The 27,949-nt window shown below is 38.2% G+C and overlaps 1 non-coding gene across 1 annotated transcript; it reads left to right on the plus strand.

Annotated features, from left to right (window-relative positions):
• The first annotated feature begins 13,352 nt into the window (after window positions 1–13,352).
• Window positions 13,353–13,456, plus strand: LOC133048992 (U6 spliceosomal RNA). The gene has a single exon (XR_009691163.1). It is a non-coding gene; the product is annotated as a U6 spliceosomal RNA (small nuclear RNA).
• Window positions 13,457–27,949: the final 14,493 nt, after the last annotated feature.

The following is a 27,949-nucleotide window of genomic DNA, read 5'->3' on the forward strand; positions in this document are numbered from 1 at the left end:
GAGTGTGGGCTTGGTTTCCCCGTTGTGCTTGTACCAGATTCTGTCTGATTCAGGGTCCTTTCTGGCGGCCTGTGCCTCTCTCAGCAAAGACTGATTCCAGTGCAAAGGTCTCTGGGCGGTTGGCAGGATGTATTACAGGCTGGTGTCTCCCCCTGCCTTTTGGCCCCTCCTGAATTCTTCTGACTGGTGGTAGCTTATTAGTTCTGTGCTCCTTATCAGGACCTCCTGTTATGAGACAACTTATGCAAGCGGTTATTATCTTGCCTGGCCATGGAAGACAGTTTAGGTCAGTGGTTCCCCAACATTACCACTTTGAAAAGTAAGCATTATTTGAAAGAGGAATCCTATTTTCTGAAATAGTAAGTGATAAATTTGTAGAAAATACAGTATTTTCTTTTACCCACAAATCAGTTAGACAAAAATCTGTATCAGATATATTTCAAACCAGTTCTCATATAACTTCTCCACCTCTTCATCCTGTCTGTCCCCTGGGTTGTGGCCATTGGAAGGCAGGAACAATGTTTCATTCCACCCTGTTTACTACATACCCAGACAATGCAGGACTGTAGTTTCAACTCAGCTGGTCTGCTATAGAGTGAATCATTGGCATTTTAAATATTCTTCTGGCTGTGGGCAGATGTGCAGGACAGAACAGACAGTGAGAAGGATTGGCCCTGAAGGCTAGCTTTGCCTGTTTTCTTCTTCCCCTTTGCAGACTAAAATCTGTTGCCTGCCATTTCATCAGTTGAGAATGAATACCACAAAAAGGAACAAAACTGGGTCATCTGTAGAGATGTGGATGGACCCAGAGACTGTCATACAGAGTGAAATAAGTCAGAAAGAGAAAAACCAGTATCATATATTAGTGCCTATAGGTGGAATCTAGAAAAAAGGTACAGACGAACCTATTTCCAGGGCAGGAATAGAGACACAGACGTAGAAAACAAACATGTGGACGCAGAGGGGACAGGGGATGAGTTACGAGAATGAAATTGACATATATACGTATATATACACTGCTACGTGTCAAATAGCGAGTGGGAACCTGCTGTATCTCACGGGGAGGTCAACTCTATGCTCTGTGTTGACCTAGAGGGGCTGGACTGAAGGTGGGTAGGAGGGAGGTCCAAGAGGGCGTGCATAATGTACGTACATACAGATTTACTTTATTGTACAGAGGAAAATAACACAACATTGTAAAACACCTAAACCACAATAAAAATTTAATTTTTTTTTAAAAGAATGAATGTTGCCCACCATCAAAACATCAGCCACTGCAGTTCCCCTCTGTCAGTGCCCCTGAGGGAAATTCAGGTTAGAGAGCTAAGAGGCATGTCAAAGGAGTAGTTTCAATGAGCCCAGACTCTTGCATCTTGCATACATAGAAAAGCACTAAAATCATCAACTTGAGCTTTCTGTCTTTTTCTGATTAGCTTTACTCTTTTGACGTTTGACGGTATTATTTCAGTGATGTGGTAAGTCACTTCAGTTGTATCTGACTCTTTGCTACTCTATGTACGGTAGCCCGCCAGGGGCTCCTCTGTCTGTGGGATTATCCAGGCAAGAATATTAGAGTGGATTGCCATTTCCTCCTCCAGATCTTCCCAACTAGGGATCAAACGCACGTCTCTTATGTCTCCTGCATACACAGGCATGTTCTTTACCACATGTGCCCCAAACTCCCATATATCCTGGCTCCCCCCATACCTCGGGGGAGCAGTTCCTCAGAGTTATTTGACAGGTTGATTCCCAGGTCATGTCCTCAGTAAGGTACTGGATAAAACATAATTCACAACTTTTAGGCTGTGTGTTTTCCCTCAATCAATACTTCTAAAGCTGTGAGTGCAATTTTTTTCCTTTGATTTCTAAGTCAATTAGAAAATTAGTGCATTTTCAAAAAAGTGCTAAAGAAAATTCAGTGATCAGAGCATTAGGCTAATGTTTTTAAACACAAATGGGCCTTCTTGCCTCTGGTTCCAGCAACTTCTGCGGAAACTTCTGATGTTGTGTTCTTTACAATTGGATCACACCTGTGCTTGCCATGATCACCCAGGGTATACATATTAAGGCTGTTGTATAAACCACTGTTTCACTTTATCTATTTAAATTGCAAAGCCTCCTCCACCAAAGGTGCTTAAGATGGGCAGGCAGGCGAGAGAACAGCAGAAGCTGTGCTTTGGTCTCTCTACACTTTTGGTCCCCCTGCCTTGTGAGTAGGTGCTGACCGTGACTCCTCCCCCCACCATTCTACCACTTCCCATCACTTTTCTTCCTTCCCCCCACCCCATTCTCTCCCTATTTTTCTTTCAGTATTCTCTTATCTTCCTTTCCTAATTTCTCTCTCTCTCTCTCTTTTGCAAAGTACTAAGAGCTCACTGACTACAAGGAAGAAGGTAGCATTCCTTTGTTTTTCAGTCATCGTCACTCCATTCAAAATGCTTCTGAATATACACACCTCCTAGTACTGATAAAACAATGATTCTACTCCATCTCTGGTCTCCATTCTACTTAATAAATTAGCTAATTTCTTTTTAAAATGTATTTATTTTTAATTGGAGGGTAATAGCTAATTTCATCTAACACAATATATGGGTTTTCATGAGTAAGATCCAGCAGAGACAGTAGCAGACTCCATGGTGCTCTTTAAAACTGAGCATCATTTCTTTTTTGTGCTCATTAATTATAACTTGGACCCCGTGTCATTCACCTAGCACCATCTTCTAGTTCTGTGGGTTCTCCAGGGAAGAAGCTAAGAGTCACAATGAAGAAAGGGCTGATCTTCATTTCTCAAGCTGATGAGAGGCAAAACTAAGCCAGCCATGGCCCAGGGGCTCTGGGGCTCTGGGCTCAGCCATTAGCTTAGCTGATTTGAGAGCAGCGTCAGATGCTCTAAGAGCCAGCAACCCAGCCTGTGTGAGTGTGTACACCAGCTGTCTTTCCTCCAGTTTAGGCTCTACCTCTGAACACTGCTAAGCAGCATAACTAGAACGCATCCCTAATGTAGATTCATGGATGCCCAGCAAAAAACACACACGCACACACACAGCACTTTCTACAAAAGTCTGTTGCTAATTATTTTTGAGTGCTAGTTCTGAAAATCAAACTGACATTTCCATATTTTAAAAAAATTTACCTCATTATTATTTACCAGAGAAGAGACCCATTAGGATCTATTGATTACAAGTATTACGTAGAAATATGTAGAGAAAATAATTAAATCTTATCCATTCATTTAACCAAAGCATCTTCATGAGTAACAGTAAAATATATAATTATACAGATATATTGCTTAAAATATAGACGAGAAACACAACTACTTCAGAAAATAGTTAACATTAAAATCTTACAGTTGAGGTACGGAGTATTTGAAAACATGTACATGCATTCAGAATTTTATAAGGACCTTTAAGATGCCATTAGAATTGACAAAGATTGTATGATACAGCTGACTTTTAAAGCAGTTTACTTTTTTTTCCTTATGATAAAAGTTGTTTTCTTAAAACAAAACTGTATAAAATTCTCACTGAATAAATTGACCAGGGTAAATAAATAAAAATAAAATTTAGTTCTACTTGATGAAAGCAGACATGATTGTGTTAAAGATAAAATAATTTTCTTCAATTACATATCTTTCCCTAAAACTATGACATTTTTCTAGAGTCACAATCAATGATAAATTTTACATAATGCTTAGAAACATAATGATTTTTTTCTCTTGAATAGTGTGTGATAATATTGTAGCCCTCATAATTAACCAAAACATGAAAAATCAAGGCTATTAATCAACTCACCAACCTCAGCACAATGATATTTGCTGTTACAGGAGACATGGCAAATGAAAACAATTAAATGATGTCAACACGTCAAGTGAGTCTGAGGCCAGGCGGCGTCTGTAAAATCTCAGACTTCCATCTGTAACTCTTAACACAGCTGTTCAGGAGTCTGGGCATCTGAAAGTCAGTCCACTGATCTGAGAGGAAGGAATCAGTCAGGTACATAACAACTTCCTATACTGCAAGGTTTTCATAACATCTTCATTTTTTGCATGAATGCATTTTTCTATTATTTTCTTCAGTCTCCATCTCTGACAAAGGTCTGAAAACTACATTTAACGTTTTTCATTTCCAAGGATGACTTCACTTAGTTCTCACTGAAGACGGTCTTTTCTTACATGGACTCTCTCTTAGGGAGGTGATACTGATGGAGGTGAGCATCTTCTCAGACAGCCTCTGATGATTCCGCCTCCTGGTCTACCTGCCGTGTGTTAATACCCTCCCCTTCACTGTGGGCTGGGTGAAGAGAAAATGGCAAAAGTGATGAGGTGGCACTTCTAGTTTAATTAACCGAAACCTATAAGCACATTCCCTGGTGTGGGCATCACTGCAGGGTGAATCGACCTAAACTTCCTGAGGCATAGGTTGTTACTAGTTCCTGAGGCTCTGGGAGTTCTGCACACATGTAGGTGTTCTAAGTGGCCCCTCTGCCAGCCTAGCATTGGCTTCTTTGAGTTTGTTTTCTAGTTTCTGTCACTGTTTTCTTTCCCATTTTACTATAGTTTCAGAAGTGCTTGTCTTAAAATTCACTTACCAGCCTTTTGGAAAGATTTGGTGAAGAGTTAGAAGTAAACATTACATTCCACTGAACTCAACTTGAAGCCCTTGATATTTCTTTTTTCCCTTTCTTCCACCTGATGTATAGATCAAGGAACTCAGCCCTACTCTTAGTAGGAACCCAAGATCCAAAATACAGGCACTCCTTACTGGGATTCTATCAGGAAAGCAAAATGTCAAAGTAATATATTTCTATATTTCTCATAGAATTTTATCACATTTCTTATGTCTAAATTATCTGCTAAATTCTGCATTTATAATATGATACTTCTGACCTTATCCATATGTTTTTAGAGTCTCATATTATTCTTTATTCAACTCAGTTCTTTTAAGATGAGATAGTCTCTTGAATTTGCAACTCAGATAAAATATGAACTTTACTTCTATTTCAGAAAGTTTTCATTTCTGCTATACTATTTCAATTTAAAGAAGAAATTCTATAACCATCAATTTATTAAATAATTAATCAACTAAATAGAATAGTCTTTGGTTATCTTATTTAAGTCTGTTAAGGCTCAAAATCTCTCAAAAATGTACATATTGATATTCATTGAAAATGCTTGCAGAAGTTTTGGTTTGGCATTAATTCTAGTGTCTTGTAAATATAACCCAAATGTATGAGGGGCAAGAAAAGTCTAAATACTGTGATTTTAGTCCTCTGTGGGTATGACTGTGACACTGAGACGTCACAGGGAGAAGAGCATTCACCTGTATATCCTGCAAATATTTGACTCCCTCCCATTCTATAGAATATATCACTTAAAGCTGTGGAGTAGATAAGTGCATGTTATCTCTTAGTTATCAGGTAAGCAGTAATCATGGTATATGTCTTCACATTAGGATCAAACATCATTCTCTAGGCAAATTGCAAATTTTTAAGGAAGTCTATGTTTATTTCCCTGAATTTCTCTGGCAATATCTCTTTTATTAGTTCCTTTTTTCTTACCTGGTTTTTCCCTCTCACTGGGAATTTAGAGACGATGATGTGGCATATTACTCTGGGCTACACACTGGCTGGCCAGCACCCCTGGACACATAAGGACACATGGCCGCTTTGCAGCTCTCCTTGCCAGTGGACACAAGGTCCATGGGATGCTGCTATAGAACTCCCCTGTGCATGTAATTAAATTAACAGTGAAGCATTCTTTGTACTTCTTCAAAGAGAATGAAACCCCAGCAATGGTTCCAACATGAGAGATCTTATCACTGTGGGAACAACATCAAATTCCTATACAGACCTATAAAGGGCCTCCTTCTTCCCTAAGAGTGTCTCACCACAGCCCAGCCCAGGCCTATTTTCAGCACTGATTTTTACGGCTGTCTCTGAACACGTTGACACTTTCAGAATCTCTCTCATCCCTGGTCTTTAGAAGCCCTTCTCCCTGGCTCCCCTCTTTCTTTAACTCTTGTTCAGTCTCCAGGATGGCATAAATCAAATAAAAGCAAGATCAAATTTTAATATTACTTATAACATTTGTGTTTTTTAAATGTGCTGTTTATACCAGTCAGAATGGCTGCTATCCAAAAGTCTACAAGCAATAAATGCTGGAGAGGGTGTGGAGAAAAGGGAACCCTCTTACACTGTTGGTGGGAATGCAAACTAGTACAGCCACTATGGAGAACAGTGTGGAGATTCCTTAAAAAACTGGAAATAGAACTGCCATATGACCCAGCAATCCCACTCCTGGGCATACACACCGAGGAAGCCAGATCTGAAAGAGACACGTGCACCCCAATGTTCATTGCAGCACTGTTTATAATAGCCAGGACATGGAAGCAACCTAGATGCCTGTCAGCAGACAAATGGATAAGAAAGCTGTGGTACATATACACAACGGAATATTACTCAGCCATTAAAAAGAATACATTTGAATCAGTTCTAATGAGGTGGATGAAACTGGAGCCCATTATACACAGTGAAGTAAGCCAGAAAGAAAAACACCAATACAGTATACTAACGCATATATATGGAATTTAGAAAGATGGTAATGATAACCCTATATGCAAGACAGAAAAAGAGACACAGATGTACAGAACAGACTTTTGGACTCTGGGAGAAGGTGAGGGTGGGCTGATCTGAGAGAACAGCATCGAAACATGTATATTATCAAGTGTGAAACAGATCGCCAGCCCAGGTTGGATGCATGAGACAAGTGCTCGGGGCTGGTGCACTGGGAAGACCCAGAGGGATGGGATGGGGAGGGAGGTGGGAGGGGGGATCGGGATGGGGAATACATGTAAATCCATGGCTGATTCATGTCAATGTATGGCAAAAACCACTACAATATTGTAAAGTAAGTAGCCTCCAACTAATAAAAATAATTGGGGAAAAAAATGTGCTGTTTATTTTAATGTTTCCCACCCCTCCCCCTCCCCTGCATCTTATTTCTTTCTGGATTGAAGATCTGAGTATTCATTTTCATAAGAAAACATACAAGAGATATATTAGCCTGATTTTTCCTATATGTTTATTAATTGTTTATACCTACTTAATTCCAAATGAGCTCTAAGATGACTTTACAATAAAACACAAATATAATTGAACCAATAAATAATGATTGAAATAATAGAAATTCATTAATAAAAAAGAGAAGATAAAAGTTCAGTTGGTATGCCTAGAAAGAAGAGAAATATAATTATGTTAAATGTTCAAGTAAAGCCACAAAAGGTAGAAAAAGAGTATAAGACAAGAACAGGAGCAAAGATCGAGAGCAAAAAATAGAAAATAGTAACAAGCATGGTAGATATTAACCCAACTATATCAATAGTCATTTTCAACATAAGTGGTCTAAATATGCTAACTGAAAGGCACAGATTGTCAGAGTGGATCAAAAACCAATATCCAGCTCTATAATGTCTACAAAAATCCCACTTTAAATACAAAGGCACATGTAAATTAGAAACAAAGGGATAAAGAAGAGCATACCACATTAACACTAATCAAAAGAAAGTGAGAGTAGCTATATATAATAGCCAGGACATGGAAGCAACCTAGATGCCCGTCAGCAGACAAATGGGTAAGAAAGCTGAGAGTGGATAAGTGGATAAGAAGCTGGAGAGAGTGGCTTCAGAACAAAGAAAATTATCAGGGATATAGAAAGTCATTACACAGTGATAAAGTGTGTCAATATATGTGAAGCAAAATCTGATAGAACTACAAGGAGAAATAGATAAACCCACTATCACATATGGAAATTTTAACACTTATCTCAAACTGGTCAATCCTAAAGGAAATCAACTGTGAATATTCATTGGAAGGTTTGTTATGGAAACTGAAGCTCCAATACTTTGGCCACCTGATGCAAAGAGCTGACTCACTGGAAAAGATCCTGATGCTGGGAAAGACTAAAGGCAAAAGGAGAAGAGAGTGGCAGAGGAAGAGATGGCCAGATAGCATCACCAACTCAGTGGACATGATTTTGAGCAAACTCTGGGAAATAGTAGAGAACAGAGGAGCATGGCGTGTTACAATTCATGGGGTTGCAAAAGGTCAGACACGACTTAATGACTGAACAACAGCAAAATTATAAACAGACAAATTCAGCAGGCAGAAAATCAGTAAAGACATAGATGAACTAACAACACCATCAAGCAACTAGATAAAATGGACTTCTATAGAGTTCTTCATTCAATGGCAGCAGAATACACGTTCTTCTCAAACTATTAGGTAACATTCACCAAGATAGACAGCATTCTGGGCCATAAGACATGCTTTAGCATATCTTAAAAAGTAGAAGCCATACAAAGTCTGCTCTCAGATCACAAAGGAATTAAACTAAAACTCAATAACAGAAATAGAGCCAGAAAAGTCCCAAATTGTGGAAGGTAAACAACATACTTCTAAATAACACAGACATTAAACAGGAGATCTCAAGAGAAATTAAGAGCTATTCTGAACAAAATGAAAACATTGAAATTTGTGGAATGTAGCAAAAGCAGTGCTTCAATGGAACCTGAAGCATTCCATGTATATCCAATAGCATTGAATGTACATATATGATTTATAGCATGAATACACATATCGTGAAAGATCTAAAATCAATAACTAAGTTTCCACCTTAGGAAAGCAGAAAAAGAAGAATAACTTAAATCTAAAGTCAGAAGGAGAAAAAAAATTAGTGAAAATTAAAGTATAAATCAGTGAAAATGAAAACTGGGTATCAATAGGAAAAAACCAGCAAAACAAAAAACTGGCTCTTTGAAAAAATAAATACAATCTGTAAGCTGTTAGCAAGACTAACTGAATCACAAGCTGGAGTTAAGATTGCCAGGAGGAATATCAACAGCCTCAGATATGCAGATGATACCACCCTAATGACAGAAAGTGAAGAGGAACTAAACAGCCTCTTGATGAAGGTGAGACAGAAGAGTGAAAAAGTTGGCTTAAAACTCAACATTCAAAAAACTAAGATCATGGCATCTGGTTCCATCACTTCATGGCAAATAGATGGGAAGTAATGGAAACAGTGACAGACTTTAATTTTTGGGGCTCCAAAATCACTGCAGATTGTGACTACAGCCATGAAATTAAAAGATGCTTCCTCCTTGGAAGAAAAGCTATGACCAACCTAGATAGCATATTAAAAAGCAGAGAAATAGCTTTTCCAACAAAGGTCTGTATGGTTTTTCCTGTAGTCATGTCTAATGTGAGAATTGGACCATAAAGAAGACTGAGTGCTGAAGAATTGATGCTTTTCAACTGTGATGCTGGAGAAGACTCTTGAGAGTCCCTTGTACTGCAAAGAGATCAAACAAGTCAACCCTAAAGGAAATTGGCCCTGAATATTCACTGGAAGAACTGATGCTGAAGCTGAAGCTCCAATACTTGGCCACCTGATGCAAAGAGTCAACTCATTGGAAAACACCTGATGCCAAAGATTGAGAGCAGAAAGAGAAAGGGGCAGCAGAGGATGAGATTGCTGGATGGCATCACCAACTCAATAGATATGAGTTTGAGCAAACTCCAGGAGATAATGAAGGATGGGGAAGCCTGGCATGCGCAGTCTATGGAGTTGTGAAGTTTTGGACATAACTTAGCAACTGAACAGGACTTCCCTAGTGGCTCAGATGGTAGTGTCTGCTACAATGCGGGAGACATGGGTTTGATCCCTGGGTCAGGAAGATCCCCTGGAGAAGGAAATGGCAACCCACTCCAGTACTCTTGCTTGGAAAATCCCTTGGACGGAGGAACCTGGTAGGCTACAGTTCACAGGGTCACAAAGAGTTGGACACGACTGAGTGACCTCACTTAGCAACTGAACAACGAAACTAAAAAAAAAGTAATACAAAGTTCTAAAAAGAAGATGTTAATGATTATGTCTGTAAATTCAGAGTCTTCACTATTAACGTTATCAAAATACTATAAATTTTTTTTTTTTTACATTTTTATAATCCAGACACCTTGGTTTATTAGTCTGTCAAATATTTCTTGAAAGAATGGAAGCATTAGACCTGTGGGAAGTCACTTGACAGGAGGCACAGTGTGGCTGGCCTTCCCCGCATTCAGAATAAGCACAGACCATCTGATGACTTGGGTTCACGAACAAGGATACAGTTCACATGTAATTATCACCTTTTATGCCTCATGTTATGTCCCAGTTTGTTTTTTCTGCTATATCTCAGATTCTGGTTTATTTTCTTTGCAAACAATAAATTTTAAGAACTATACATTTCCATTCCAGTTTATTTTAATAAATGATGGTTTATTTTTGGAGGGAAAAGAGAGAGCATCATTTTATGAGAAACTTAGATTAGGTTATAAATAGTATATTTAAGAATAAAACGTTGAGAATTTTTTCTAATGGAAAAAGATTTCTATGTGACACTATCTCTCTTTGATAAAAAGTTATAAATATCTTTAAAATATTTCAGAACACTTAAAATTTTGGTGCTCAATCAGTGCCATAGAATTGTGTTCATATATTTCATAGTTGTCTAACTTCCTATAAATAAACCTGTTGTTTCTTCATTTATGATGTCTGTAGATGAATTTTGTGGTTGTAAACATTTTATGGAGCAAAAATGATTTTAGAAAGCATTGTATTTTACAGCATGATAATTTATCATGCATAAAAACTGGATTTAGCTATAACTAAATATTTAACCAGAAAGAAATTAGTCCCTTGTGATGTTTTCCTTAAAACATATGTCACTAATTTCCTAGTTGGGTCATTCTTAAACGAATGATTTGGATTTACGCCCTGGAGGTAGGCTCAAGTCACAGCCTGTGGTGCCCCCAGAGGTGCTAGCTGGTCCTAAGCCTAAGCCTTCTCTCAGTAACCTAACTGGGCTGCCAAAATCTTCCCCAAAGACCACCACTTGGCTTTGTTAGCTCCTGTCCATACCACTTCTAAGTGAACTTTGGCTTGGACTTCCAGTTGATTTATTAGCGAAACATTTACTAAGTTCAGCCAGTTTGGGACATCCAACCATATTATTTATAAGTTCTTGGTTTACTCTGATTTTCTAAAACTTACATGCAAAGCTTGGCCAGGCCTTGTCACCTCTGCATAGAGTTGTCATTCTACTTGAATCACGCAAGAGATCTGTCTAATAACCATCTGGCTGTTTACTGTCAGCACTCACCCCTCAGCAGCTGTTAAGTAGGAGATTCACTTGTACACATGTCATTCCAAAGCCCACTTTTCTAAGGGAAGAGGCATTAGGAATGGGAGGTGTTTAGTTAGGTTGATGAAAGATGGACCCCATTACACTGCCATCTGTGTCACAGGGCTTAATGCGATTCTTCTGCACTCATATTCATCTGTGTGTTGATTTATAGACATTAATATTGTTTGACAACTGCCTAGTGTCAGAAATAAATTATTGGCTCATTTTTTAACTTAAGTGCTATTGATTCAAACATGCAAACGTGTTTGTACTTCTCTTATATGTTTAAAAAAGTGACCAAAACATCTGCTTGGAAAACACTGGACGACATAGAATCAATGGTTATAAAAATAAGTCATAACTTTAATAAATTCTGTCATTGAATCCATGTTGAATCTCATTCCGCATGGTAGGTCTTAGAGCCCTGCAGATGCACAGAGGAGGTGTGAGCAGCCAAAGTTGCAGTGAGAGTCGACAGTAAGCCAAGCTGTCACAGGCAACTCTTTTCAAGCCATGTGATCATCTAAATATTTGCAGCTAATATCGCAGTTAGAAATGACTCACCGAACGGCAGTCAGTTCACTTCTAGACGAGCAGCTTCCAGTAGAGGAATTTTTAAAAGCTCATCTGAGAAAAATAGATGAGAAAACTAGATAGACAAGAGAAAGCTAGATAGAATATGTTAAACTTTGGTAGAGACCCAGATAGCACAAAGGTAACTTTGCATTGTTCAAATTCCTTAACCATCACTTCAAGTATCAAAGTATCATCTGCTAAGTTGACCCAGCTCTTCAGTGCTGTGCATATCTTGGTGGTTATCAGTTTCCTATCTCTGTTATAGGATTTTATGTAAATTGTACTTAATTCGCTCATTAAGTTCCTTTTCCGTCACTTCTCAGATCTCATGTTAAGGTATCCCATTGGCACATTGCCATTGCAAAGTGAACAGCCATTGTTGTTATTTAGTTGCTACGTTGTGCCAAAATCTTTCGGAACCCCATGGATTGTAGCCTCCCAGGCTCCCCTACCCAGGGATTTTCCAGGCCAGAAAACTGTCTTTACTTTATCTCTAGCCCTACTGAAGAAGGAGATAGATGGACTGCTGGGGCAAATAGTTGGAGTTGTTCTCTGTGGACTGAAACTCCAAGACAAAAATAGCAGGACAATCGAGGGAGAAGGCTGAGACCTTCCCAGATAGAATATAAGAGATCACATATTTCTCATTCTCAAAGTCAAGAGATGTCCCTGACTATACATGAGCAAAAAGGCTCCTCGGAGGGCAAAGGGGAAGGATGCTCAGTGATGCTAAATACCCATAGGCCTCTTTGGTAGAATCCATCTTGGCTGAGAGATACTTAAGCACATGGGAGGACTCTGAGATAAACCAAATACAGACTCTGAACCGGGGAAATCATAATGACTGGCCAAAGGAAGCCCGGGAGAAACGCCCCATCGAAGTGACTGAAATTACCATGAGGGCTCAGCTCGCTCTCTCTCTGAGCCTGCCTGTGTGTCTATCCACACATACTGTACTCTTCTTTCCTCCTAATAGACACTTTACTTATTTCACTACTTTTTGTCTTTGTGGGAATTCTTTTTTCTGCAAAGTTGAAGGGCCAGGGCCTTGTCACCACACTGGTCTAGTGGCTAGGATTTGATACCTTCAGCACCAAGACCCAACCTCAGTCTCTGGCCAGGAACCAAAATCCTGCTTCAAACCACGGCAGGCCAAGGCCGCCTGAGATTGCTACTAACTGGATCCCTCATGTCAGTTGAACTCTCTCTCTTATTTTCTTCAGACTGAAGCCAGATTCTTTTCATGACACAAATCTAATAATTTTTGTCCTCCTACATATACACACACATTATTAAATCCTATTACTTGTTTCTCATTGATCTGAGGATAAACACCAACATCTTTTCACAGTCTCTAAGGCCCTGGATGTCCAGGACCATGTCTGGCTTTCCAGTCTCATCCAGTGCTTCCCCTCCATCTCCTGCTCCCATAACCAAAGGGCCTTCTCTCTGGTTGTTCACACCTTCTTCACCATGAGGCTTTGGGGATGGTGTTTCACCTGGAGACTGCATCACCTGCGCAGTTAATGCTCATTCCTGCTGACCTGCTGTTTTTGTCTTGGCGTTTCGGTCCAAGCTCTTTGGTGCTTGGAACCATACAGAGATTAGCATGGCCCCTGTGCAAGAATGGCATACAAATTCATGAAGCATTCCATAGTTTATCACAGATTAAGAGAACAAACTTATGGTTACCAGAGGGAAGGGTATGGGGAAGAGGGATAGATTGGAACTGACATGTATACACTACAATATTTAAAATGGATGACCATCAGGGACCCACGAGAGAGCACAGGAAACTCTGCTCAACACTTTGTAATAACCTAAATGAGAAAAGACTTTGCAAAGGAAGAGGTATATGTGTATGTATAACTGGAACACATTACTGCACATCTGAAACTAATGCAACACTGTAAAATAACTACAGTCCAGTACAAAATAAAAGTTTGGGGAAGTCTTTGCTGGCTAGATTTGAGTTCCTCTGTAAAATCTCAGAGAACTGAATTTCTTTCCTTCGGATCATTTACTTTAGAATAAGATAACTTGCTCATAATTGTCTTTATTTAATTATGTCCTCTTTAGTATACTTTGTCTTCATTGAAAAAATAGACTGATATATCCCTTCTCTATGTTTTTCATTTTTATTACAGGGATGCCAATAGAGTGGGTACTGTATATATATATATATCTGTGTGTGTGCACGGATGCATGCTCAGTTGCTCAGTTGTATCCAACTCTGCGACCCCGTGGACTGTAGCCCTCCAGGCTCTTCTGTCCATGGGATTTCCCAGCAAGAATATTGGAGTGGGTTGCCATTCCTTCTCCAGGGGATCTTCCTGACCCAGGGATCGAGCCTGGGTCCCCTGCATTGCAGGCAGATTCTTTACCATCTGAACCACCAGGAATATATATATATATGTGTGTGTGTGTGTGTGTGTGTGTGTGTGTGTATGTCTTTATTGAATCTGTTACAGTATTGTATTTGTTTTATGCTTTGATTTTTTTGGCCACAAAACATGTGGGATCTTAGCTCCCCAACCAAGGATCGAACCCACACTCTGTGCACTGGGAGGCAGAGTCTTCAAACTATATTTTGAATGAATGAATAAAAGGATTGATATGTCTTAACATAACGTTATATCCTATTAGTGAAATACTATATTTTAAAATAACTTTCATACTTAGCATGAACCTAGAATTATATAACCAGTCTAACTGATAATCTTAAACAGGCAAAAAATCAAAGGGTATTTTTCCTGTGAATACTACTTGAAGAAACTCTTGGAGAATAAATTTCTTCTAATCAAGACTTACTAGCAAAATAAAGCAAAAACACTGACAATGAAATTTGTATATATTAATTTTGATACTAAAACAAACATGGAGACTCAAACCTGGACATAGAAAAATATGTCTTGACAATGTAGAATTGACATATTCATTGAAAACTCAAAGGGAGAGGTGAAAGAATGCGAAGGGAAGAACAGTTTTATTGATTCTCTCATATGAACAAGATGACCTGTATAAGGGCAGAGGCATGTTGTAATTTCAAAATTCACTTGCAGATTCTATTTTTGAGTCAGGAAAATAAAATTAAATAATTCCCCTCTCTTCACTATTATACTTCCGGAGCTTCACTAATTTTTATTTGGTTCATCTCAACTGACATTCTCAGTCTCTCTTAACGTCTCTTTCATGTACTTTTTTGTTTCATAATGTCACTGTACTGTGTTCAGAGGGTGGCTCTCATTTCAGCCAAAGTAAATAAAATTTCATTTCAGAACAAATTATAAAATTAGAAATTATACTATAAATTGCTTTTACTAATCTTCTGTTCATCTCATAATTTGAGGTTTGTCTGTTTACTTATATTTTTATTGTAATGTCATTTTGCACTTCCAAGATGTCCAGTTGGTTATTTTCATATTTTATAGCCCTACATTTATATACAAGCATTATTTCCTCATTTGCTGACTAACTGTATTTATATGGTTATTGAAGCTAATGAAGGAAATTGTTTTATTAATGAGTTAATCTATCTGGATTATCAACATAAATTAATCTATGAAACGAAGCAGAAGTTCTTAGTCAAAAAGGCCGTGAGATCTTAATTCATCTGGGAAATTTCACAACTTTTGAGGAAGGTGTTGGAATTCCACAGGACTTGGATTTGAGTATTTCATTAGATTTCATCAAACTCTCAAGAGAAAAGAGAAGGTCCAAATAATAGCTGCATTGTATTATGATTTAGCTCATTATTCCAGGCTTTGCTTTTCATGTGGGTGTGATAACAGTGGCATTCACAAAAATGCCAGCCTTGTAGGAACAATAGCTTATGCTAGACCTAAAAATGAAAGCCATTCTATTAGTTTTGAACAACCTAAGAGCTACAGGTAGGCTCTTCATGAGGCTCTGAGGTCTGCAGGTGAAGGATGTGTGAATCATCTATAATGATTTGATTTCTTGTCAGACAGTTGAAGACTCTGCCTTGTTAAGCTGCTGCACATTTAAAGCGAGGAGGTTTACGTTCACATAAGTGAGCTTTAATTCCACATATCCTGCAAGATATACCTCTCAGATTCCAAATACGATAGAGTCTGAGCATATGGCTTGGTGTCAAGGATTGCCAAGCCTATCTTGAATTGAATAATAAACCTTCCTAAACCAACAAGCATGTCAGTCTTTTGACTAAAATTATAACTTTTATTTATGTTGAGAAATGCATTCCTTTGAGGGTCCATTGTCAATGGCACATATAGAAAGGATTAAAGGAGTTATTTCTTCCCTGACTGGCGAATAATGCCCTGGCAGATACAGTCCCACATAGACCAGTGAAGTGAGAGCTCTGCAATGACCATTTGAGTGTGAATAAGTGTTCTATTTTTTTCAAATGAAATATAGGCTTTAATTCTTCAGGAATTGTCCTTGAAAAATAATTTTTAGTATATAAATTTTCAGATTTATCTTTTGAGCTTCTTCATTATCTATTTAAGAATAATGATATCCATTGAATTTCAGTTGAGTTGTAGAAAGTGGAAAGGAGGAAACTAAAGCTCATTTTCTCGTGTTTTAAGTTTCAGTTTTGTTGAGTACAGATGGACTTCTCTGGTGGTTCAGATGGTAAAGCGTCTGCCTACAATGAGGGAGACCCAGGTTCAATTCCTGGCTCGGGAAGATCCTCTGGAGAAAGAATGACAACCCACTCCAGTATTCTTGCCTGGAAAATCCCATGGACAGAGGAACCTGGTAGGCTACAGTCCATGGGGTCACAAAGAGTCAGACACGACTGAGTGACTTCACTTTCTTTCACTTTCACTTTTGTTGAGTGCAGATATTTACTGAAAAAATGGGTAAGTGTCACTGGTTATTATATTTCTATTTTGAACCTGTGTAACAGGAAAGCTAAAAAATCAAAAGCCACCTATTTTGTGAAATAGTAATGAACAAGGGGAATTTGAAATTAAACACATAATACATTTATATTATAATATAAAAATGAGATACTTAGATATGTATCTAACAAAATATGTACAAGATCTATAGTGGGGAAACTTTAAAATACAGATGAGTGAAAACAAAGGACTAAGTTAATGGAGAGATATTCCATGGATAGAAAAGCTCAATGTTGTCAAGATATCAGTTCTTCCAAACTTGATCTCTGGGCTCAGCAAAATTCTGGTCAAAATTCCAGCAATTTGTTTTGTATACATTGATATGTTGATTCTAAAGTTTATATAGAAACCCAGAATAGATAACACACAATTGAAGGAGTAGAGAGTAGGAAAACAATACTAGATTTAAAACTTACTATAAAGCTACAGTAATAATGGTGTGATATTGACTAAAAAACAAAGGATTGTTCAACTGATAAAACAGTAAAGACCCCGAAGTATAATAGATCCACATAAATACAGTCAGCTAGGTTGATATAGGTTCATTGGTTGCAGAAAATGTACCACTTAGAGGTAGGCTGTTGACAGTAGTGGAGGCTTTGCATTTGTGAGGATGAGGGTATATATAAGAATTCTCTGTACTTTCTGCTCAATTTTCTGTGACTTGAAACTGCTCTAAAAATATTCCATTTTAAAAAAACATACATTTTTATTTCATTTCATAAGAATGATCACAAAAGAAAACATAAGAAATAGTAATTCATGAAATATAATATATTATAATTAAAGTAGTTTAAAGCTTTGCAACAAGAAAAACAGAATTATAAACGGATTATAATCATGAATACTTATTTTTTTAAAATAAAAAGATTAGATAAATAAGAATTAAGCGGTGTTTAAATAGAAACAAGTCACTGAAAAAATAAGACGTTAAAGCACATGGTTGTGCCCCATTTTACGTATTGGGTTTTCACCACCCTCAGATATGGCCTTCATGACCCTGACTTACACAGAATCCACACATGGAGGGCAGTGGCCCATGGTTTAGCCTCCAGCACAATAACCTGCATCTGCAGAACCTATAGACACTATAGGTCTAACCTATAGACACTAACTCTGAAGAAATCACAGGAATTGGTTTCATGGATTTAAGAACACATAAAATGGTTTATCTAATGTATAACATGAACATGAAAATATTAATTGAAAAGAATAAAAATTGCCTCTGACACATGAAAAGATGCTCAACATCACTAATTATTAGAGAAATGCAAATCAAAACTACAATGAAGTACCCCCCTCACATCAGTCAGAAAGGCCATCATTAAAATGTCTGCAAACAACAAATGCTGGAGAGGTATGGAAAAAAAGGAATCCTCCTACACTGTTAGTGGGAATGTAGATTGGTGCAGTCACTATGGAAAACAATATGGCTGTTCCTCACAAAACTAAAAGTAGAGTTGCCATATAATCTTGCAATCTCATCCCTGGGCATGTGTTCAGACAAAACTATAATTTGAAAAGATACATGCACCTTGATGTTCCTTGCAGCACTATTTACAATAACCAAGATATGGAAGGAATGCAGATGTCCACTGACATTTGGATGGATAGATAAAGAAGATATGGTAATATAGACAATGAAATACTACTCATCCATAAAAAAGAATGAAAGAATACCATTTGTAGCTAGTTGATGGACCTATTGGGGCTTTCCAGGTGGCTCAGTGGTAAAGAATCCACCTGCCAATGCAAGAGACTCGGGTTTGATCCCTGGGTGGGGAAGATCGCCTGGAAGAGAAAACGACAACCCACTCCAGTGTTCTTGCCTGGGAAATCCCATGAACAGAGACGTCTGGCAAGCTACAGTCCATGAGGTTGCAAATAGCTAGACATGACTTAGCAACTGAACATGCATGCATGGATGGACCGAGAGATTATCATACTAAGTGAAGTAAATCAAAATGAGAAAGAGAAAAACTATATGATATTGAAGAGGAAAAGTTTAAATTTCACATCACCTCCAGCTCATCCTGCCTCTGCAATTCAGCTTGCTCCTTGCAAAGTCTGGATCATGTAGGTCGCGTAGTCTCACACAGTGGGGACTTACAATACAGGAACTGGAGCTCATCTCACCACCCTTGTCGGGCTGTTTGCAATTGCCCAGGCCCTGCAAGCCTGCTTAATCATGCCTGTCCGTGTAAAGGTCAGGCATTCCCCGCCCCATCTTGACTGCTGTTCCCACGTGTGAAACTCCTTAGTTTAAACCAGCCAATTAGCAGCTACTGTTGCCCGCTATAGTCTGTCTATAAAATCTCTGTAATCCCTTTGTTTGGGGCTCAGAGCTTGGAGTGTTAGCTGCTCTGGGCCAGCTGGCGTAATAAACCTGAGTTCTCCAGCTCTCTGAGTATGGAGCTTGGTTTCTCAGTTACTGATTTCTGCAAAATATCACCTATATGTAAAGTCTCAAATATGACATAAGTGTACTTAACTATGAAACAGAAACAGACTCATAGACATAAAGAATGGACTGGTGGTTGCCAAGGGAAAGAGATGATGAGGAAAGATGGATTGGAAGTTTGGGATTAGCAGATGCAATATAAAACAGAATCAGTCTGTTTATGCAGTAGAAATTAACACAACCTTATAAATCAACTATACTTCAGTAAATAAATTTTTTAAAAAAGGATACATAACTTTGGAGAGAGTTCCAAGCTAGAGATGTAGTTAATGAGGTCAACAACATTTCAATAGTTGAGGTCCAAGGGCAAACCATACTTTTCAGGAATAACTACTGTGCAATGGGAAGAGGCCCAAGATCCAGATCTCTGAATTAAGGTGTATACATTTGAAGATAGACCATGAAGGAGAAAAGGAAAGGAAGCAGAAAGATACAACAAATCAGAAAAAAATAAAAAGAAAAAATCTGATGGAAATATTTTAAATTTTTTTCTGCAGAAAAAAGCAATATTAGGGATTGTTATTGTTCAGCTGCCAAGTCATGTCTGTCGCTCCTTTACCCCATAGATTGCATCATGCCAGGCTTCCCTGTCCTTCACTATCTCCCAGAATTTGCTCAAGCTCATGTCCATTGAGTCAGTGATGCCATCCACCCATCCCATCCTATGTCATCCCCTTCTCCTCCTGCCTTCAATCTTTCCCAGCATCAGGGTATTTTCCAATGAGTTGGCTCTTTGAATCAGGTGGTCAAAGTATTGGAGTTTCAGCTTCAGAATCAGTCCTTTCAATGAATATTCAGAGTTGATTTCCTTTAGGATTGGCTGGTTTGATCTCCTTGTTATCCAAGTGGTTCTCAAGAGTATTCTCCAGCATCACAATTTGAAAGCATCCATTCTTCAGTGCTCAGCCTTCCTGGAAAAACCATAGTTGGCTGAATGAAAATTAGATTGGAAAAGAATGAAAAGTAAGTGAAAGAGAAATACGTGGGGACAAACAGTGACTATTCTTTCATGGTGCAGAAGAAAGATGTTTATAAGAAAATATAGCCAAAAGAGTATTTACCTGTTTTTAGAAGAGTGATAATTAAATGTTTCAAAGTTGGTGGTGAGAAACTGGTAGAAAGTGAAAAAAGTTTCCAAAGGAAAGTGGGCTAATTCAAAGGAGGCGAGAGGAATAGACAGGTTTGACTTTTCTGAAAGGAGGCCTCAACTGTATTGGAAGGAAAGGTAATCAAGAATGTCTGGGATGCAGATACAATTTAGGGGTACAATGTATCTCAATCTGAAGGCAGTTGTCTCTCAGGACTCTGCAGAATTGGATATGCCTTTGAGTCTACACGATATCTCCTTGTGGAATATGCTTTCCCATCTTACATCAACCCCAACGAATTTAAATTCCAAGGTTTAAACCAATGAGGAATCAAGCCAGAGCTCTAACAGATGTCTCCTTAATTCAAGGAGAACAAATTCTATAATGTGATCAATTTTTGAAAACAAACAGCTGTCGGTCTTTATTACTTCAATAAACATTTGCAAGCAAAACTTTCCATCTAGATCAATAATGTTACCAAGGGGGTTTATGTAATATTTTGAGACAGGTCTATTATTTATCTGATTTTTCTTTTCTCACAAATGTCTTTGCTTAGGAACCAACATTTGTTTCTTAAAGCATTTCTCTGCTTCTGTAGCAATTTCAATTTGAAAACACAGTAGGCTCTACAAACAATATAATTAGCTGCCCAGTGAAAGAGTGGACTTGCAAATGGACATGGACAGACCATATATGACAATAGAACTCTACCCATAACTTCTGCAACCATCAGCCAGAGAAGTCAGAGCTAGGTCAGTGAAGGTCAACTTCCTTATTTTGTGCTCCTGCTTCCAATTTGAGAGCAAAGAAAGATAAATGTGGTTCCCAAACCAATAACTTAATATACTCCATTTCTGGGTTGTCCACCTTTCAGTCAGTTCAGTTCAGTTCAGTCGCTCAGTCGTGTCCGACACTTTGCGACCCCATAGAATGCAGCACACCAGGCCTCCCTGACCATCACCAACTCCCAGAGTCTACTCAAACTCATGTCCAGTGAGTCAGTGACGCCATCCAACCATCTCATCCTCTGTCATCCCCTTCTCCTCCTGCCTTCCATCTTTTCCAGCATCAGGGTCTTTTCCAAGGAGTCAGTTCTTCGCATCAGGTGGCCAAAGTATTGGAGTTTCAGCTTCAGCATCAGTTCTTCCAATGAATATTCAGGACTGATTTCCTTTAGGATGGACTGGTTGGATCTCCTTGCAGTCCAAGGGACTCTCAAGAGTCTTCTCCAACACCACAGTTCAAAAGCATCAATTCTTCAGTGCTCGGCTTTCTTTATTGTCCAACTGTCACATCCATACATGACTACTGGAAAAACCATAGCTTTGACTAGATGGACCTTAGTTGACAAAATAATGCCTCTGCTTTTTAATATGCTATCTAGGTTGGTCATAGCTTTTCTTCCAAGGAGCAAGTGTCTTTTAATTTCATGGCTGCAGTCACCATCTGCAGTGATTTTGAAGCCCCTTAAAATGAAGTCTGTCACTATTTCCATTGCTTCCCCATCTATTTGCCATGAAGTTTTGGGACCTGATGCCATGATCTTAGTTTCCTGAGCTTTAAGCCAAGTTTTTCACTCTCCTCTTTCACTTTCATTAGGAGGCTGTTTAGTGCTTTTTCACTTTCTGCCATAAGGGTGGTGTCATCTGCATATCTGAGGTTATTGATGTTTGTCCTGGCAATCTTAATTACAGCTTGTGATTCATCAAACCCAGCATTTCTCATGATGTACTCTGCATATAAGTTGAGTAAGCAGGGTGACAGCATACAGCCTTGACATACTCCTTTCCTGATTTGGAACGAGTCTGTTGTTCCATGTCCAGTTCTAACTGTTGCTTCCTGATATGCATACAGATTTCTCAGGAGGCAGGTCAGGGGGTCTGGTATTCCCATCTTTCTAATAATTTTCCACAGTTTGTTGTGATCCACACAGTCAAAGGCTTTGGCATAGTCAATAAAGCAGAAATAGATGTTTTTCTGGAACTCTTTTGCTTTTTTGATGATTCAACAGATGTTGGCAGTTTGATCTCTGTTCCTCTGCCTTTTCTAAATCCAGCTTGAACATCTGGAAGTTCACAGTTCATGTACTGTTGAAGCTTGGCTTGGAGAATTTTGAGCATTACTTTGCTAGCATGTGAGATGAGTGCAATTGTGAGGTAATTTAAGCATTCTTTGCAATTGCCTTTCTTTGAGATTGGAATGAAAACTGACCTCTTCCAGTCCTGTGGCCACTGCTGAGTTTTCCAAATTTGCTGGCATATTGAGTGGGGCACTTTCACAGCATCATCTTTTAGGATTTGAAATAGCTCAACTGGACTTCCATCACCTCCACTAGCTGTGTTTGTAGTGATGCTTTCTAAGGTCCACTTGACTTCACATTCCAGAATGTCTGGCTCTAGGTGAGTAATTACACCATTGTGATTATCTGAGTGGTGAAGATCTTTTTTGTACAGTTCTTCTGTGTATTCTTGCCACCCCTTCTTAATACCTTCTGCTTCTGTTAGGTCCATACAATTTCTGTCCTTTATTGTGCCCATCTTTGCATGAAATATTCCCTTGGTATCTCTAATTTTCTTGAAGAGATCTCTAGTCTTTCCCATTCTATTGTTTTCCTCTATTCTTTGCATTGATCACTGAGGAAGGCATTGCTATCTCTCCTTTCTATTCTTTGAAACTCTGCATTCAGATGGGTATAGCTTTCCTTTTCTCCTTTGCCTGTCGCATCTCTTCTTTTCTCAGCTGTTTGTAAGGCCTCCTCAGACAACCATTTTGCATTTCTTTTTCCTGGGGATGGTCTTGTTCACTGCCTCTTGTACAATGTCATGAACCTCCGTCCATAGTTATTCAGGCACTCTATCAGATCTACTCCCTTGAATCAGTTTGTCACTTCCACTATATATTTGGAAGAGATTTGATTTAGGTCATACCTGAATGGTCTAGTGGTTTTTCCTACTTTCTTCAATTTAGGTCTGATTTTTGCCTTGGAATGGGCCAAATAGGATTCCCCAACACGGCTTTGATTATACATGTGTTGTATGAGTATCATTTGCTCTTCTCAGTCATTTTAGTAATAATGTAGTATTGCAACTTTCTTATATCACTTCTGGAAATGTATAGGACAGCCACCACCATAATGCGATAGATTGTGTGTATGTGTGTGTGTGAGAGAGTGCTTCCTCAGTGGCTTAGCAGTAAAAAATCTGCTTGCAGGTTTTGCAGGAGATGCACGTTTGACCCCTGGTTCAGGAAGATGCCCTGCAGGAGGGTATGGCAACCCACTCCAGTATTGTTGCCTGGAGAATGCCATGGACAGAGGAGCCTGGCGGGTTACAGTTCATAGAGTCGGAAAGCAAAGAGATGGACACTACTGAAGCAATGATCATGCATGCATGAATGACTATGTGTGTGTGGGATAAACTGTAATGCCTTTCCTGTTCTATGTTAATCTGTGTTAAATTCTTGACCTGCCTTTCTCATTAATTCTCTCAGCATTTTGTACAGAGTCCTACTCATCTTTGTTTAATAAAGATGAAATTAAAACTTAAGGGAGGGTTCTCATGACCCTTCTCAGTGCCCATTCTCAAGACCATTACATTTCATGACTATGTAAATGATTTAAGACAGCATTTTCTCATCACAATAGTTTGCCTTAGAGAAGGTTTAATGCACCAATCAAGAATCTTACTAGAAGATGGAATCTTGCTCATATTAAAAACCCTATATCAAAAATTGTTTTTAGTATTATACTTTTGTCACATATTTCCCACTTGGGACAGTCCTGGTTTACTAATTAAGCAATTAGTTCATGGACTTCACCCTTCCACAAACTGAAAGATTTGAGGGGGCTTGTTTCTGTTGCTGATTTTGGTTTTGTTTATATTGTCACTATGGTACCACATTTTGGTAAGCAGGAAATTAATCTGTAGAACATCTATATGATTTCTACATATTTGCCTCATTATTGATGTCCTAAGGTAAACATAAAAAGATAAGCCATCAAAATAAGATTCACCTGTAGTACCTATGAATTTGGGTGAACTTTTCTTTTCTTGGGATACTCAAGCATCCCTTACCTGTCCTTACAGAATCCTTACCTGTCAAGTAGGGATCCTCCTTACTAACTTGTAAGCTGAACCCTGTAAGTCAAGTATCAAATCAACTTTCCCAAGAAATCTTTGAAAGCGTTAGATCCCTAGAGTCAACTTTAGTTCCTTAAAAGTTGCTAGTCATACCAGATTAAGCCAGCATTATTCTCAAATATGACTTTCTGGGCAAGGTTTTGATTGCATAATCAATTTTTCCAATTATATTCTGCTAAAAAGGAGGACAGCTTCTTATTGAACTTCTATAAATCTTATACCTCTATGCAAAATAAGAAGATTGAATAGAAATTTCTGAATTGTGAGGTTTCCATGTTTTGGGGGAAGAATCAGTCAGAATACTATGATATCATTTAAAGTGTTCCATCACAATTTACAAAAGCAGATTCTACTAAACTGTTATGCATTGTTATGACTCTGTAGATGACAGAGACTTAAAATGATTATAATTAATTTATTACCCATAATTTTCAAATGTGAGGATTTTAAGAGTTCATATCAAGAATAATCAACTGACATGAAATTTGGCTGTTTATGGGGCATGCAAAGTATAATGAAGTTAGATGAAGGAAAAGCTTTAGACAAAATACCTATAAGCACACTAATTAAGCATATTTTCAAAAAAGATATAGAAGGATACAGCTCATATATAAAAATGAATGAACATAATGTATAAGGGAAGAATCTTGACAAGTAACATATAATAATTGTGAGACGTTATATACATACTACACCACAGATAAACCAATAGTAGCAAATAAAGAGATGCAGAGAATTTGGGGTAAGTCCTAGATATCTGTATAGTTATAAAATTCCCTAGGCACATCTGATGTATATACCCATCTTAGAGCCACTGCTCTAAGATGCTAGAATCAAAATGAAAAATAGAGGTGTGGTCAAGTAAGCATTTTATAGAATAATTTAAGTTATGACTAATGACATTAATCCTACACTGCCATTGCTTATTATAATGCAAAGCACCACCAGGGCTCCAAAAATAAAGGAAAACTCAACGGAGCTGTTTCATAGCATTTAGTGTTTCTCCTAGTGTTATAACATGTGGAAAGTGAGGGCATTAACAAACTCCTAAGCACTTCTTATGAAGTATATACTTTCTAAAATGGTTACATTAAAAGACATTTGACTTAAATTTAACTTGGATATGACTGAGAATTTCTGCTGATTTGACAACTCTTCCCACAATATGCATCAATATTGAGAAGTTAAAACAACAACAACAACAACAATCACTAGGGCCTCCCCTAGCCGTCCAGTGGTTAAGACTCTGCGTTCCCACTGCAGGGGAAACTAAACTCTCACATGCTGCAAGGTCAAAACACAAAAACTAATTACTCTTAGCACTCCTCTCTTTATAAGATGAAGCAACAAATCTCTGTAAATTATCAGGTGTCTTCTGGAGAATCTCTGAGTTTTAGGTGCAAAAGATACCCTAAAATTTTTCATTTTTTTTATTATACTTAGGATCCGATTTTATGAACCTGATAGTTTAAAAAAAAAAAAATAAGATGTTATCAAAGGAAATTTGGAAACCTAGTTTCCAAATCAGAATCATGGGTGCCTGAGGGAAGAAAATCTGGTTACATATTTAATCAAAGTGACAATAAATATCTATAAGTAAACAAAGAAGGTAATATGATTGTTTAAAAAAAAACCTTAGGTATTTCATAAATGAAGAAACATTGCTTTCTTAAATAGTAAAAAGGAATAATAATGACAATATAAAGCAGAAAAAAATTATTTCAGTATATCAGAGTGTTTGCTCTCCAGAGAGCTTACATAGGAAAGTAAAACAGTCCTTTGTAGTAGGTGGAATTCTAAAGATGTTCCCCCAAGGTTTCTCTCGCTGGTGACTCAGTCAAATACTGATCTAGGTACTGCAGTAAAGGGGCTTTTCAGATGTAATTAAGGCTGCTAATCAGCTGATTCTAAAATAGGAGATTTTTCTGGGTTATCTGGGGAATGTCAGTGTAGTCCCACAAGCCCTGAAAAGGAGAGGAAGAAAGAAAAGAAGAAATGAGGTGAAAGTGGAGGCAGAGAGAAGCAAAAAGGGATGCTGACCAGCCATTGCTAGCTTTGAAGCTAGACCAGGGGGTCCTGAGTTAAAGAATGTGGGTGACCGCTGGGAACTGAGAAAAACTTTCAGTTCACTTCCAGAAAGGAAACAGAACTGGTTCTACAGCTGTGAGGAACTGATTTGAACCAATAACCCATCAATAATAAGCTTAAAAGCTGATTCTTTCTCAGGTTCTCTGGAACAGAAGGCAGCCCTGCTGACACCTTGACTGGCCTGTAAGAATCTAAGGCAACAACTGGATAAGCCATGCTGTACCTGGACTTCTGATTTACAGAACCGTGAGATAGTAAAGGAGTGTTTATTACCTCAGGACTCCAAGTATGTGGGACTTCCTTGGTGGTCCATAGCTAAGAGTCCATGCTCCCAATGCAAGAAGCTTGGGTTCGACCCCTGGTGGGGGAACCAGAACCCACAAGCCCCAACTAAGAGTTTGCATGCTGCAGCTAAAGATCTTGCATATTTCAGTGAAGATCGAAGCTCCCATGTGCCACACTAAGACTCAGGGTTCTCTGGGGTGTATAAACTAAAAAGGAAAAGTATGTGAATGTAAAATTATGCTAATAGTCAAGTTTCTTAGAAATCACATAAACAGCCAATGATTCCTCATTAAATATTTCAGTTTAATATCAGTACCAGTTACTGATAAGTTACTCAAAGATATTAAAAAGTACATTCAAGCCTTGCAGTAGAACTTAGCTACCATATCAAAAATCCATATGAAGAAAGGAGGAAAATAAGGTTGCAGCCCCTGGGTAAGGGAAAGACCTTGGAACTGACTTCAGCTCCCATCAGGTTTTTAGATTACTGAAGCCCTTTCAAACATCTCAACTGCAGTCTCATGAGAGACCCTGAGCTAGAAGCACCTGGTGAAGCCTAGATTCCTAAACTCAGAGACTACGTGAGCCATCACACATTTGTTTTTTAAGCTGCTGTGTATGTTTTGGGACAATTTATATGCAGCAATAGCAATAGCTAATACGCACATGGGCAACAAGAGGCATCATAATTGTTGAATGGTCTCAAAATAATTGTTGAATGGTCTCAATAATACACAATTTATGATAATGTTCAGCTTGGCTGGTAAGTCATTTGCCCTTTTTAAATATTTTAATATCTTAACAGCACTAAAAAATCTACTTTCATCCTCTGTTCATTTTCATCTTTACAATCTTTAAGAAATGTCAACTCAAGTGCTGTTAAGCTAAAAATCATTTAAACCAATTTTCATGGTGTAATTCCTTCCCAAAGAAACAAGTTTTTTTTTTTTGTTTGTTTGTTTTTTAATGGGCAGTAGAAAAACTGTGGTTTCTATTCAGTGAACACATCACTGAAATGTACTCCTATCTGACGTTGACAGTTTATTGACAGGTGATCTGAAAAAACAGCTTATATTTTTTATGGGCCAAACCTATTACATATAAAGAAAATCCATATACATATTTGTCATTTCTAAATGCTTCAACAAATAGCAATAAAAGTCTTTTTTCCTTCTCTTTTTGTTTGCTTTCAATTAGATTTTGT

Source organism: Dama dama, chromosome 29, assembly GCF_033118175.1.
Source record: "Dama dama isolate Ldn47 chromosome 29, ASM3311817v1, whole genome shotgun sequence".
Lineage (NCBI taxonomy): Eukaryota > Metazoa > Chordata > Mammalia > Artiodactyla > Cervidae > Dama > Dama dama.